This window comes from Apium graveolens, chromosome 10 (genome assembly GCF_009905375.1).
Source record: "Apium graveolens cultivar Ventura chromosome 10, ASM990537v1, whole genome shotgun sequence".
Classification (NCBI taxonomy): domain Eukaryota; kingdom Viridiplantae; phylum Streptophyta; class Magnoliopsida; order Apiales; family Apiaceae; genus Apium; species Apium graveolens.
This window is the reverse complement of record NC_133656.1, coordinates 13,532,416-13,547,730: the sequence shown is the minus strand read 5'-3', so window position 1 is coordinate 13,547,730 and position 15,315 is coordinate 13,532,416.

Below are 15,315 nucleotides of genomic sequence, written 5' to 3'. Positions count from 1 at the left end.
GTCAACAACCCATCTACCAAAATAGGTTCTAGTTTTTCTTTATTCTTCTTCCAGGCTTCATCACAAAAAAACTCAATTCCTTGAACTTTGGTGATTTGAGCATGAACATCCCTGGATGTTTTCCATGCTTTAATCACCTCTTGTTCACGCTCGAGCTGCTTCTTCAAAATTTCTTCCTTTTTCAAGGACTCAGTTAATTCCTCCTTGGCAAACTTACACTCAATTTTTAGTTTCTCAAACTCAACAAACTGAGACTCAAGCACATTATTCCTCTCACTTAAAAACAAGTTGTTTTCTTTGATTTTAGCATTTTCTTTAGTGAGAGACTTAAGTGCAACACGCAAATGATACAATTCTATAGACATGTCATTTATGGCATCATTACACTCAGCTTTAGATAAATGTGCAAGGTTTGTAGTGATTACCTGATTGCTTGAAGAACTTGTCTCTATTTCATCAGACTTGGCCATTAGGGCTAGATTGACATAGCTGGCATCTTCATGTTCATCAAAACCATCTGCTGCCCAGTCATTCTCTTGTGTAATAAAAGCCCTTTCCTTTTGTTTGAGTAGATCAAATTATTTTTGCTTATAATCCACAGACTCAAACCTTTTCTTACTGGAATCTGACTTTCTACACTCATTTGCAAAATGCCCTGCCAAGCCACATTTGAAATATTTGAATTTTGACTTATCCACCATGTTTCTATTTGGCTTGGCTGCTCCAAAGTTCTTTTTGAACTTGAGCTTGGAAAATCTTCTCGAAAGAAATGCTAGGTGCTCATCAATGTCCTCCATGTAATCTTGGCTCAATGAATCTTCACTTTCTGCTGCAAGCCCCTTACCCTTATTCTCACAGACCTTTGAAGTTGATTCTACAGCTTCCATCTTCACTTCCTTCTCCTTTTCCAGATCAGCAACTAGTGCAATGGATCCTCCTTTCTTCTTTCCTCTCTCCATTCTTTCATCCTGCTCTATCTCAAGCTCATAGGTCTTCAGAATGCCATACAGTCTCTCCAAAGTAAACTCCTTATAATCTTGTGAATTTCTCAATGAGACTGTCATTGGTTTCCATTCCTTTGGAAGAGATCTGAGAAATTTCAGATTGGAGTCTTTAGTCTGATAGACTCTTCCATGCAACTTAAGAGCATTTAGTAGTTTTTGGAATCTACTAAAAATGTCAGTGAGTGACTCACTTTCTTCATTATAAAAATGCTCATATTGCTGAATCAGGAGCTGAATTTTATTTTCTCTTACTTGCTCAGTGCCATCACAAATTATCTGTATTGTGTCCCAAACTTCCTTGGCAGTTTTCAGTTGATAATGTTATCAAACATGTCTGCATCAACTCCATTGAACAGAATGTTCATGGCCTTTTTATCTTCCTGACTTGTTCAATGTCAGGATCAGACCATTCATGCCTTGGCTTTGGAACAGATGGCTCGTTTCCTGTTGCAGCTCTCATTGGAACATGAGGGCCTCTTTCTATGCAGTCCACATAGGCCTCATCTTGGGAAAGCATATGAAGATGCATCTTTACCTTCCAATGATGGTAATTATCTTTATCAAAAAAAGGAATCTTGACTCCAACATCTTTCTTGTTCATCCTGCTGAATTGTTTTGATCTTTAAACTCTTTGTAGATTAAGAGCTTGCTCTGATACCAATTGTTAGTCCCTTAACAATATAGCAAGAATTATAGAAGGGGGGTTGAATGGAATTCTTGAACCTTTTTCTCGAAATAAAAATGTTCAACTCGAATATAGATATAATGTTTTGATTAGCACAATGCGGAATAGAAACTTAATTGAATCAAAACATAAGTAATTAAAAACAAGAGTCTTTAAAAACTTTCTGGTGGATTTAAACAATTCCACCAGAGATATATATAATATATCGAGAGGACTCTGTGTGCAGGAATGCTCATAGCTGCTTACAAATGGAACTACTGAGAATACAGGAAATGCTAACGATTCTACTTACAAAGATTTCTCTGTTTTTGTGTTTCTCAGCTGTCTCAGTTATTTTTCTATTTGCTACTCTCTTGGTTTATATAATACCAAGATTACAAAGTCAAAAAGACTGAACATAAAAAGTCACCTAAAAATCTGTTTAATAGCTAAAAAAGTCAAAAAGATTTCTCTTGGTTTATAGTCCCGACGGATGATTAAGACACCTAAAAATCTGTTTAATAGCTATAAGTTGAGACTTTTTAGGATCAGCTTGAAATCTAGCACATAAACATGTTGCAAACATAATATCTGGCCTAAATGCTGTAAGATATAATAATGAGCCTATTAGTAGAACCAAATATAATGTCATCAATATATACTTGCACTAATATCATACCAGTTTTGTGCATTTTATGAAACAGAATTTTATCTACAACACCTGCAGTACAACTATTTTCAAGTAGAAATTCTGAGAGAGTGTCGTACCATGTCCTTGGTGCTTGCTTGAGTCCATAGAGAGCTTTGAATAGAATGTATAAAAAATATACATGATTTGAATCTTCAAATCCTGGAGGTTGTTCCACATACATTTCTTCTTCCAACTAACCATTTAGGAATGCACTTTTCACATCCATTTGATAAATTTAAAGTCTGAATGTGTTGTGAATGCCAGAAACATTCTGATTGCCTCATGCCTAGCTACTGGATCATAGGTTTCATCATAATATATTCCCTCTTCTTAAGAGTAACCTTTAGCTACCAGTCTAGCCTTGTTCCTCGTTATAATGCCATCTTCATCTAACTTGTTCTTGAATACCCACTTGGTGCCAATCACTGACTTGTCTTTTGGTCAGGGTAGCAGCTCACATACCTTCTGCCTTTCAAATTGATTGAGTTCTTCTTGCATAACAATAACCCAATATGGATCTTCAAGTGCCTCACCCACTTTCTTAGGTTCCAATTCTAAGAGAAAACATGAAAAGTGACATTCATTCTGTGTGGCACGTCTAGTTCTCACTCTTGTGTCGGGATTACCAATGATCAATTCAAATGGATGGTCTCTGTTCCATACCCTGTGTCTAGGCATATAAGATCTTGATGTTTCTTCTTGTTCAGTATTATATTGAGTGTGAACCTTAGATCTATTAGTAATGGTTCTTGTAAGGCTTTCTGTATGATCTGCAACACAACTACTACCACCACTTGATTCAGAATCATTATTGCCACGTACCGTAGGTATAACATGAGCAATCTCAGGTTCGTTTTCATAAAAAGGGTCATCTAACAGATTCTTAAATTCCAGAGATTCAGAATCCTTTTCTATTTATAGGCTTGCTAATTTAGTATCGTCAAGCATTACATTAAGGCTTTCAATCACCTTCTGATCAACAATCACATAAACCCTGTATGCTTTAGATTCCAGAGAGTAACCAAGAAATATACGTTCTTCTGCTTTAGCATCAAACATACCCAGATGCTCATTTCCTTCTTTAAGCACAAAGCATTTAGCTTCAAACACATGAAAATATTTCAGTGTTGGTCTTTTATCAGCCATGATCTCATAAGGAGCCTTGTCATGATCTTTATTAATCAGGGTACGATTTTGAGTGTAACACGCTGTGTTGACGGCTTCATCCCAGAAGTAGGTAGAAAGTTTTGATTCACTTAGTATAGTCCTTGCTGCTTCAACCAATGTACGATTCTTCCTTTCTACTACTCCATTTTGCTATGGAGTTCATGGTGCTGAATACTTTCTCGAAATATCATTTCCTGTCTAGAATTCATTAAGAAATTTATTCTTGAAATGTGTTCCAGTGTCTGATCTTTCTCATAGGTAGGTTCGATTCCAACCTAATCTTCTTTATGTAATCAACAATCATCTGTGGTGTTTCATCCTTTGATTATAAGAACAATACCCGTGTGTACTTTGAGTAGTCATCGACTATCACTAGAGCATATCTCTTCCTTGATAGTGACAACAAATTCACTGGACCAAATAAATCCATGTGAATTAAATGAAGAGGTTCAGTTATGATTGTCATTTCCTTACTCCAATATGATGCTTTCTTTGACTTCCTTTTTTCACATGCTTCACAGATTCCTTCTTGATAGAATTCCATCTGTGGTAAACCTCTCACCAACTTCCTTTTTTCTAGTGAGTTCATTATCTTGAAATTCAAGTGTGAGAGCCTCTTATGCCATAACCAACTTTGTTCTGATGAAGCTTTGTTGTAGAAACACCTTATCACACCATCACAGGTAGAACTCAAGTCACCTATGGACATATTACCTTTTCTTGATCCCTATAAAGCAAGCTTCTCATCTTTCCTGTGAGTGATCAAACACCTTTCTGGTCTGAAATCAACATTATATCCTTTATCACAAAATTGACTGACGCTCAGAAGATTATGCTTTAATCCTTCCACAAGAGAGATATTTTTAGTGATGACATTCCCAATTTCCAAATTACCATATCCTGTAGTAAATCCTTTGTCGTCATCTCCAAAAGTAACTATAGGGCCAGCTTTCTCAACCACACCTGTGAGCAGGGACTTTTCACCTGTCATGTGTCTAGAACACTCGTTGTCCATAATCCACATGATCCTTTCCTATCGCACCTTATCCTGCAAACACATATTGATGAAGAAGATTTGAAGATTTTGGTACCGAAGCTTGCTTGGGTCCTGAAGGTTTAGGAGTAGTAATAGGATCAACATTTGATGTAACCTTAACAGGCTTAGCTTTTACTTTGACTATTTCCTTCTCATTGCTAGTCTTGACATCTATATTGTCAGATGTAGACACAAGAGGTACTACAATCTTTGCCTATGTGTGCTCATTACTCATGATTGTCTTAGTGTTAGTGTAAGTGCTAGCGGTTGTATGAAAAGCTTTAAAATACTCAGACATGGTAACAAATACACATGGCATACAACCAGCTATGCCACATGGCTCATAAAAACTAGGCATGTTAGGCATGACATGCATACTAGAAGATGCAACATATTCTAATTTAATCTTTGTGCATGCATATGTAAGGTGTGCAGCAAAATTACATTTATTACACAATTTTCTAGATGCAAACAAGGAAAATGCAAAATTAGATTTCTTATTCACACCTACCTTACCATTCCTATTCTTCTTAGACTTAACCTTAACACTCTCATCAGTCTTAGAGTCATATATGGTGTCTGATTTCTTGTTTATCCACATTGTTACCTCGGTCAGTTTTGGGTTTTTCCTTACTAACTCAAACCTTAGGAGTCTTAGGGGATACCTCTACCTTCTCGTTCTCCTTTTCCTCAGCAATCAATTCTTCATTGATCAATAATTACCCCATCTAAAGGTCTCGAAATAGGTTTAGTGAACAACGGAGATATAGCATCCTTAATAACATATGGTACCTTCTCTGAGACAAATATATAATATTTCTTACCAGCTAACTTAGAATAGTCAAGTACTATGGATGTCTTAGACTTAAACCTCTGACTATCTATTATCTCCTTCTGAGTCACAGCTGCATTCTTAAAAAATCTGTAACTTCTTTTCTAAATAAAAAATTTGGGTTCTAAGAATGGCTTATATATTTGCGTTGCACTTAACCTTATTATCTAGGTACTCATTTTTCTGCTTAAGGTCTTCGAAGACAACTAAAGCAATTCTAGTTCTTCATTTCTGGAGTTCAGACTCTTGACTTTAAGAACTAACTTATCATTTTCAAGTTTATATGAAAGCATGCTTGTTTGAACATTATAAATTTCTAAAGTAATTTCATGTATAGTAGATTTGTATTTAAATTCAATAGTACTAAGTTCAGGAACCTAACATAATTATGGTGATTCCTCTGTAGTGTCTGCCATAGGAGCTAGAATCACATACTCCTCCTTTTCATCTGAATCAGTAGCATCCCAGCTTTTTCCTTCAGCAATGTGTGCTCTTCATTTCTCCTTAACCACATATGCATTGAGCTTTTATTTTAGCTTCTGATTCTGTCTCTTCAGATCTTCAAAAGTTTATTTCTTTTCATAAAAATCCTTTTCCTTTGCTGCCTTGGACTTTCTACATTTAGATGCAAAGTGCCCCGATTCATTGTAGTTGTAACATCTTGTTTTGCTTTTTTCTACCCAGCTTGACTTGTATCCTTCTTTGGAGCTTGACCCTAACGAGTAGCTTCGTTTCTGAAATCTTCCAAATGAACCCCTTGACTTGTCGTTGTGTTTTCTTCTAAATCTAACATGACTGAATTTTGAAGCCATGTAAGCCATTGATTATCCTCCAACTCTTCAAGCTCTTCCTGAGTATAGAAATCACTTTCATCTTCTGGATCACCTTGAGCAATTTCAGCTACAACAATTTCCTTGATTTTCAAGGAGGGTGTAACCTTTGACTTTTGAAGTTTCAGGTTCATGAGCAACAAGTGCAGTGGTTTTTACGAGTGCCGTAATCTTGTTGTCAACATAACCAAGGCCATAGATTATAGCTCTTTGCTCTTATTCCAATTCATGGTTTCTTAATTTTCCATAAATCACATCCATGAGCATGTGATAAAGTCAAGTGTTTCTCTGATGGATGTGTTCTTCTATTCCAAGTGAGCTGGTAGAGCCAGCATGAACTTCCTGTCAGACTCATGTATTAGATAAACTTTCTCTTGTAATTTCAGTTCGCTCAGCAGTCTTGCATATCTTTCAAAAAGAAAAGACAATGTTTCTATGGGTTATAGTTTAAACGCTTCATATTGAGTCGTCTAGATATTCATTCTGTTTTCCTTGACTTCAACAATACCTTCCATTAACAGCTCAATGGTTTCCCATATTTCCTTTGCACTATTACCTCCGAAGAGTTGATGAATCATATCTTTATCAGTCAATTCCACTATTATGAGTTGAAGGATTGTGTCCAGATTTATCAACCTCTTGTCGGTCTCCGTATATTTGGATGGATCCCTAGGAGTATATGTGAAAGAAATTCTTACACTGGTTGTGGTAGACGATTCATCAACCACTACCATCGAAACATAAGTATCATTCAGTAATATCCCAATATATAATGGATTCGAAGCTTTGGTGAATGACATCATCTTTTTCCTCCATATGTTGTATTTTTCTCGATCAAATGGGGGAATCTTGATACTTCCAATTCTTTGGTTGTTCATCATCTTGGCAAAATTAAAATTATTTAAGATTCAAAAATTTCAAGATTGAGAATTTTTAAAATTAACAAATTTCAAGAATTTTTTTTAAGAATTTTTTTAATTCGTTTCAAATTCTTTATTAAATATACGAAATCAAAATAGACATAAAATAATTCAAGGAATATTGTTTTATTAATATAAACCTTGAGGTTACTACACTTTAATCAATCAAATGATTAGCCACAATAAATTCAACAAGATAACAGTATGTTTACAAGTTAATAAATTTGTCCTTGAATGGTGCTTCATAAAAATACAATTAGGAGATGAAGAAGATAACTGAATGAAATTAATTCATTCTGCTTCTTTGTGTAGACTTCAATTCCTTCTGTAAATGTGGCTTATTCTTAGCCTAGTCCTATTGAATTGCTTTTGTATCAATAAATCAACCAACTTTACTACTTGCGCATAGAGGGGAAATTTCTTTCCTTAGTGAATATTCTCACTTATGCACACAGGACCTCCTAATACTCCACTTGCGCACACAGGGCTACCTAGTAACTGCCATAGAGTTTTCTTCTGAAATGTATCTATAGAGCCTCCAGGAGCACCACTGGCGCCACTTGGTTTCTAGTATTCATTTTGCCTTAAAATATTCCCAAGTTGCACCTACATGAGGAATGTGTTTCTGACTTAGAAAATTCTTAAGTGGCGCCAACAAGCGATACTTGTTTTTTACTTGGAAAATTTTTTAATTTGTGCAAACGGTGGATGAAATTCCATACTTAGAATATTTTTTAGGTTTTACAAGTTAAACCTATTTTTTCCCTGTATTGTTTTCTTCTGAGTTGTATCAGCTTGATTTCTTATGTATTGATTAAATTAACCCTTTTTTTGTAATAAGATGACGCTTTGTACACTGGTCTGGTTCACAAACGACTCGCACCGAATTAAATTTATTTAATCCTCTTTACAATAGTGAGCTAATAGCTAGTTGGTCATTCACTGCTTCAATAACTGAAACCCTTGATCTTCAATACTTCAAATCAATTCATTTCATTGTCACTAGAAGCCCTTTGACATTTTATTAATGAACTTATTTCCATGACACAGTTACGGACTTGGAGCATTAATTCCATATTTTGATTCTTTGTATTTATCCAGTCTTCATTTTCAAAGTTCATGTGCTTCACAATTAATATTATTTGCTTGTATCTATTTCATGTTGAGTTATAATTCCTCGGTTACATATTACATTACATTATGGTTTATGCTTGATGATACTGACTTCTGCACATACTTGTTAAACAAAATTCCCATATGTATCCATATGTAGCACAAATATATTATTATATTAAGTATGTCTTTTGAATAAAAATAAATAAATTATGCATTAAAGGTCATTTATTGAATCAAAGATAAAAAATATGGAACAATCTGCCCTAATTAGCCGAAAATTCAACACAATAGAATTTTAAATTATTACCTTTTATAAGAGAGCACTAAATTCATTATTAGTCTTGTCTTGTTAACTAATCTTGTTTTATTTTCATGCATATTAGCTTCATATTGGATGTTCAAAAGATAAAATAGTATAAAGCATTTTTATATTTAACTATTGAGACCATAGTTTTTGGTTTTATAGTGACAAGTTACATTTTTAACTAAAATATAAATAAAAAAAGGGTAGGCAGTAAATAATTGTTTTCTTTGTATTTACTTTATCAGTTGCATAGTAAACTTTATTGAGTTCAACGCACTTGATGTCACTGGAAAGAATTATTTAATTTGGATATTGGATGCTGAAATTGATTTAGGTGTTATGTGTAATAACCCCAATTTTTGGAAATTTTTGAAACCCTTATGAATAGTGTTTTTGCTGAATGAGAAAAATTTTCATGCCACGCTATGTAGGGGTTCTGTTATTGATCTTATGGAATATTATTAGTACTCTATGTGGTATATAAGTGTATGTAAAGATCGTCAGAATCCAATTCCGAACACTTTGATTTTCCCGGAAATCCAATAGATACGGAAAGAATTGAGTATAAGGTAACAGGATAAAAAGGATTTAAATTAAAGAATTATAAGAGAGGATCATAAAAGGAATAAAATATATTGAGAAAGGTTAAGGGAACCTAAGTAATAAGATCCCGGGTATGATCCCTCAAACGATAAACGAAAACGAAAGTTAAGCGAACCGTATAACAGATCAGCGGTCATTAGGCAAATGATTAGGAAGTTAATCAAGGGGATTAGTGGGGATGATGTCATCCAACCAATAGAAAGAGGACAAGGAGGGGAGGATGACATCATGAGGATGACACAAGCATGACATGGGAAGGAAGGAGGTGTGGTTGAATGAGAACCACACAAATTCAAGGGCAACAAGGTAATTGACTAAATCAAACACAAAAACAAAGCAACCAAGCCAAGTAAAATCATTTTCATCAAAATCAAAAAGAACCAAGGCTTGTTCTTGAAGAAGCTCTCGGCTTTTTACTATTCAAAAGAGCAAGAAATTCAAAATCAAAGATCCAAGCTTCCTAAATTGGTGAGTTAATTCCCTAATCATCTTCATGCTTAGTTAGGGCTATATCATGAGTTTAAGCCATCAATTCCTTCTCCATCTTCTCCATTTAATCAAAGAAGAAGACTATGAATAGTGTTTTCAAGTTTTTAACTTGAAGTTTTTCTTGTTTTCCCTGAAGATCCAAGCATTCCTAAGACTTCTCAAAGCTTCTTAAGGCTTCCTAGCTCCTCCCACCACTTCAAGGAAGGTATACCATCTCCAAACCCTAGATTCCTATGTAGTATAAGATGATTTTGATTAGTAGAATGATATTGTAGCTTGTTGTTGTGATTAGAGTTTGGGAATTGAAATGGTAGTGAAATGGAATGGTAAATGTTGTGGTTTTGATTAAAAGAACTTAAGTATGGTTAAAGTTAAGCTTAGGCATAAGTATGAATGTTAAAATTGAATTGGTTGAGGTTGTTATGATGTGATAAGGATGGATGTTGGTTGTATGTTGGATTTGAGGTTGAATTGGGAGGGTTTTGAATGGTTTAAAATATTGGAAATCGCGTAAACATAGCCGTCATAACGTCCGATTTTCTTTGGACTGTTTTTGTGCATAGCATTAGGACCCGAGAACCCCCTGCTAGATTATGACCACTGCCATGTTTAGATAGCTCATGTTACGAGCTTCGTTTTGATATATAGTTCGTTCGATTCCGATGCACGGTTTAGGAGAAACGACCGTTTCAAGTAACGGCATTTCGCGAACGAAACTTTTCCCCTCGCCTTACTTTGAAACATAGGTTAAAGACCAAAAAGGGTTAATTAATGCATGAAACATTTATGGTAAGTGTGTTAGGCAGTTGGTAAGACACTCGCGAAGGAATCGCCTTAAAACTCGTAAAGGATTAAATTATTAAAAATGGTGGAGCCGAGGGTACCCGGGTGACTTAAGCAAATCAGTAAGCGCAAATCAAGCGTTAGAGTCTAAGTTAGTTAAAGTATAGATTTACAAGTGACTTTGGTTTAATTCCAACTTACTTGTTGTTTATAGGTTACCAGACTCGTCCCGAGCCTTTTATCACCCCAAGTCGCTCAGGCAAGTTTTCTACCCGTTATACTGTTGTTGTGATGTAAATATATGTATATGCATTATCTTGTGATAAGTGCATGATTGTTATTAGCAAATTTTGCGATATATTGGAGCATGCTGATATGGTATATATGCATGATTGTTTCGTAATCTGGTTATCTATCTGTTGATTTCAATGCTTATAGTTGCATAATACCTATGCTAGAGATAAGCAGTAGTTGCGTATACCCTTAGTATAGGGGACCCAAAGGTGAAAATATTTTCTAAAACCGGGAGTCGAGGATCCCGAGTAGATTTTGTGTATATGGATATGGATATATATATATATATATATGGTTATAGTTTTCAAAACTATTGATCGAATAAGGTTTATTCGATAACTTTATTTTATTTAATGAATATTATTTGAATATTCATTCGAGGACTTATGACTCTGTTTATTCTATTTAATGATTATTATTTGAATATTCATTTGAGGATGTATGACTCCGTTTATTTTATTTAATGAATATTATTTATAATATTCATTCGAGGTATTATGACTCCGCTTATTATTTAATAATATTCTTTATTTTATTAAAGAATAATATTTCGATAATCAAACTTATTTTCGATTATTCAAATAAAGATAGTACTTTCGTATAAGTATATCTTTGGTTATTTAATATTCATTTCAAGTATAAGTTTTAATACTTCTACTTCAATTATTTTTATAAAGATAATTCTTTATGAGAATATTATTTAAATAATAATATTCAGATATTTTCTAATATATCGGGACTGATTTATTTCATTAAATCAGTTTTACTCCAAACACTCTTTAAAGTGTTTTCGAGTCTTTAAAATGATTTTTAAAAGTTAGAGCGGATCCCAAAACTCATTTTTATATTTGAGATCTTCCTTTTAAGGGGATTTAAATACTCGCTCAAAACCTGAGGGATCCGGCTCTATGGTGTATTTTATATTCGCAACAAGGTTGCTGTTTTGATAAATGAATTGATTACTTGCCCAATGTTCGGGAAGTAAGCCCATCTAATTGAGTCGGCATAAGCGACAGGCCGGGGTACGGTCTATCAAAGTGTAAGTGGCTGGGTGGCAGTCCATCAACGCGTAAGAGGCCGGGTGGCGGTCTAGCACAAGGTCCTTATGTGGCCAGGGTGATGACCGGTGGGGGATTCATCCATCTACTAGTAGAAAAGGTTACTTATTGGTATCTTTGCCTGATCAGCAAGATATCTGGTTTATGCCAAAATTCTTTTCCTTTCCAAAATTCTTTGGATATTATAACTCTGTTCATACTTTACATGACAGAGATTTTCAGGAAATGTATGAGATATATATATATATATATGGATATATATATCAGGACTTAATGAAGTATCTCGTAACTTCATTATTTATAATGATATTTCAAAGATTGAATCTATTCAAATCTTGTCTTGTAGTCTCATCTATGTGATGAACTTTTGAAACTAATTATAACTTGAACGGTGGTAGTTCAAGTAGTATTTGGGAAAGATATAAGTATATTGGGGTATCTTGTAACTTCATCTTTGAAACTTATATCTAATTAATGATTGTCTTATGAATGACAAAGAATTTCAGAAAAACGTTGAGACAAGGTTAGATATATGAGATCACCTTGCAACGATATTTTTTTATACAGTTATACACTGGGACTTTGTGTATATTATGCATGGAAGAGGACTTCCAATATTTTGAAAAGTATATATGTATATTTATATACTGAATATTTTGCGACTTCATCGCATTAAGATATCAACTTGGTTCATTTCTTTTGACCAAGACTTTCATGAGTACTATGAGAAGGCTCATATATTGTTAATCATTATACATATTATTTTGGTGGGCTTGCTGCTCACCCTTGCTTTCTTCTTTCATCACACAACATCAGATAGATAAGATGAACCGGACCAAGCTCCCGATTCGCAAGAGGTTAGGAGACGTTCTGCAGTTTTCTAGAAGCACTGATGCCGCCGTAGCTGAGGTAGGAACTACCAATAGGCTAGGCTTTCAACTTCTGATGTACCAGATTTATGTATATTTATGAATTATAATAATGGCAAAGAAATGTAAATTTAGTCAGAAAACCTTTTAAGGTGTATTGGCAGATAATTGTGGAATATAAGGACTTGTGATTATTTTTTTTGGATGTTCATCTCTGAGACTATAACGTGTGGTGTGTGTATTTATTATGGGGTCACAGTGCAGAGTAGTTGAGTAATTATTAAGATTGGATGTTATTAAGGGAAATGGAACTCGCGACAACCCGGATCCCCGACCTCGGATTTGGGGGTGTTACAGAAATGGTATCAGAGCTAAGCGTTATAAACCTCAGAGATGATGTGACGTTAAGATAATAAGTTCACTAAGATAATAAGAACTTTTTCCAAGTTCATAGTCGGGCTACCTAACGTAGCACTGACAGATAAAACCCTTACGGGAACCCTTATAAGTATCGTGATAGTAACATAGTTCATTCTCGTATAGGGCAGCGGAGCACCGAACCTTGAGGTTCAGGAGCATCAACATGAGGATGTTTTATTACAAGTTGGAGATCAAATTGTGAATCCAATGGAGTACCCTAATGAGAGACCGGATGAGGTTCAGATAGAGAATGTTGCGGTTGAGGATGTTATTCCGGAAAGGATTGTGGCTGAAGAGGATCTCATGGAGGATCCTGATGAGAATGAAGAGAGGACCGCTGAGGAACTGATGACCGTAGTCAGGGCGACTACCAGAGCAAGAATGGCCGCGAGGGTGGCACTAGAGGATGAAGAGTTACCAAGGGCACAAAGGTTAATGAGGGCAGAAGGAGTGGGGCCTTTCACGACACCAATTATACCAGTATCAGACCCTCTTCCAGAGGCTCCTGTAGACACCCATGAGGTTCCCCCAATTCCTGTTCCCTCCCCTGTATAGAGCCCAGCACATACTGAGGAAATGCCACCTTTATCCCCTGAACCATTGTCACCTGATACCGTGCTTGGTTATCCATTTGGATCTCCTGGGTCTGCACCACCTGCACCCCATGGACTGCTAGATGCTACCACTCAGGCTTCTCTTATCGACGATTATTATATGACTTTGGGTGGCCTGTCTGAGGCCCGTAATGTTAGGAGTGATCTGTTGGATCGACTTACTGCACCAAGGATTGAGGGCGGGATACTTCCGGCAGGATTAGCGTATAGCATGGAAAGGATTGAGGCTACCACCCGTGTTACAGCTAGAGGCCATCTTGAGGGTCAGGTTGATCCGGCTCTACTTGCGACTATCTTAGACCTCATCACCTCTGTGATGGAGCAGGTTAGGGATGTCGTGCGTGCTCGCATCTCTTAATCCATGGTAGTGTGTAGAGCCAGAGCAATCAAACAAGGGTTTCATGTAGCACCGCTTTTGGAGGATTAGCCTAAGTTATGAATGATTAGTTTTAATGATGAGATGACTATCTACGGTAGTACTTTTGGAATAGGAGCGATAAGTTCAAATGATGTAATCCTCTTTAATATGTTCAGTTGTTGTACCCTCGAACAAATGGTTATGTATATATTTGTTAATTTCAGTTCAGGTCAGTTTGTTTATGATAAATCACATTGTTAATTGCTCTATTAACACTTAAGAGAGTGTCATGAAGTTTATCGAACTTAAGAATTCATAATTTGCAATCGTGCAAGGACTAAGCGAGGGGAAGACTTAAGCAAAGTAAGTAAGACAAATATTCGGAGATTCTCAAAATTTTCCAAGTAATATGCCCCCACAAGGAAAAAGATTAAGCGCAAACCTGGAACGTGATAATCAGGGAGGTTGCAATTAAGATATAAAGAACCCGGAATATAATAAAGTGGAAAATGAAGATTTTAAATTAAAAGATGACTCCAATTATGGGGAGTAGGAAGAAATATTTAGACTAAGAAAGCAAAAGTCGAGCGAGATAAGGAGACCCGAGACGGTACTCATATACGGAAATTCATGAACCTGTCTAAACAGAACTTATATTTTATTCCCAACCACCACCTTGAGGAAACAATGTGGTGTGAAATTCTTTCAGGACCTCTAAGTCGCTAAGCTCTCAGAGTTCCAAGGAACAAGGTGGCCCAGTCGAGGCAAGAGCCTGGCTAAAGGAAATATAGGAATCATTTGAGATTCTAAATGATGGACGAACCACAAAAGACTGTTTTTGTCACTTACCCTCCTAAGAGAGAGGCCACCCGCTGGTGAAAGACCAAGGAAGGCACGGAGCAAGAGATTATAATAAACTGATTTAAGTTCAGACAATTATTTTCGGGAAAGTACTTCCCAAGGTTATGGAGGTAGTGTCAAAGCTTTGGAGCTAGAACAAAAGCGGATGAGTATGATGAATTATGAATCTAAGTTGTAAAAGTTATCAAGATTCGTTCTGAGGACACGAATCCAGAATGACGGGATATTTGAAATCAATGCTTATGTTGTGTTAGTTCATGAAATAATGATAAGAGAAAGGAATATAAAGGCAATAGAGTTTGAGGAATGATAAGGAAGTTGGGTATGAGGAAACCCTAAAGACTCGTAGTAATAGAAATAGAAAAGTATGTAATCGTCAGGATGAGGGTGATTCACCATGAG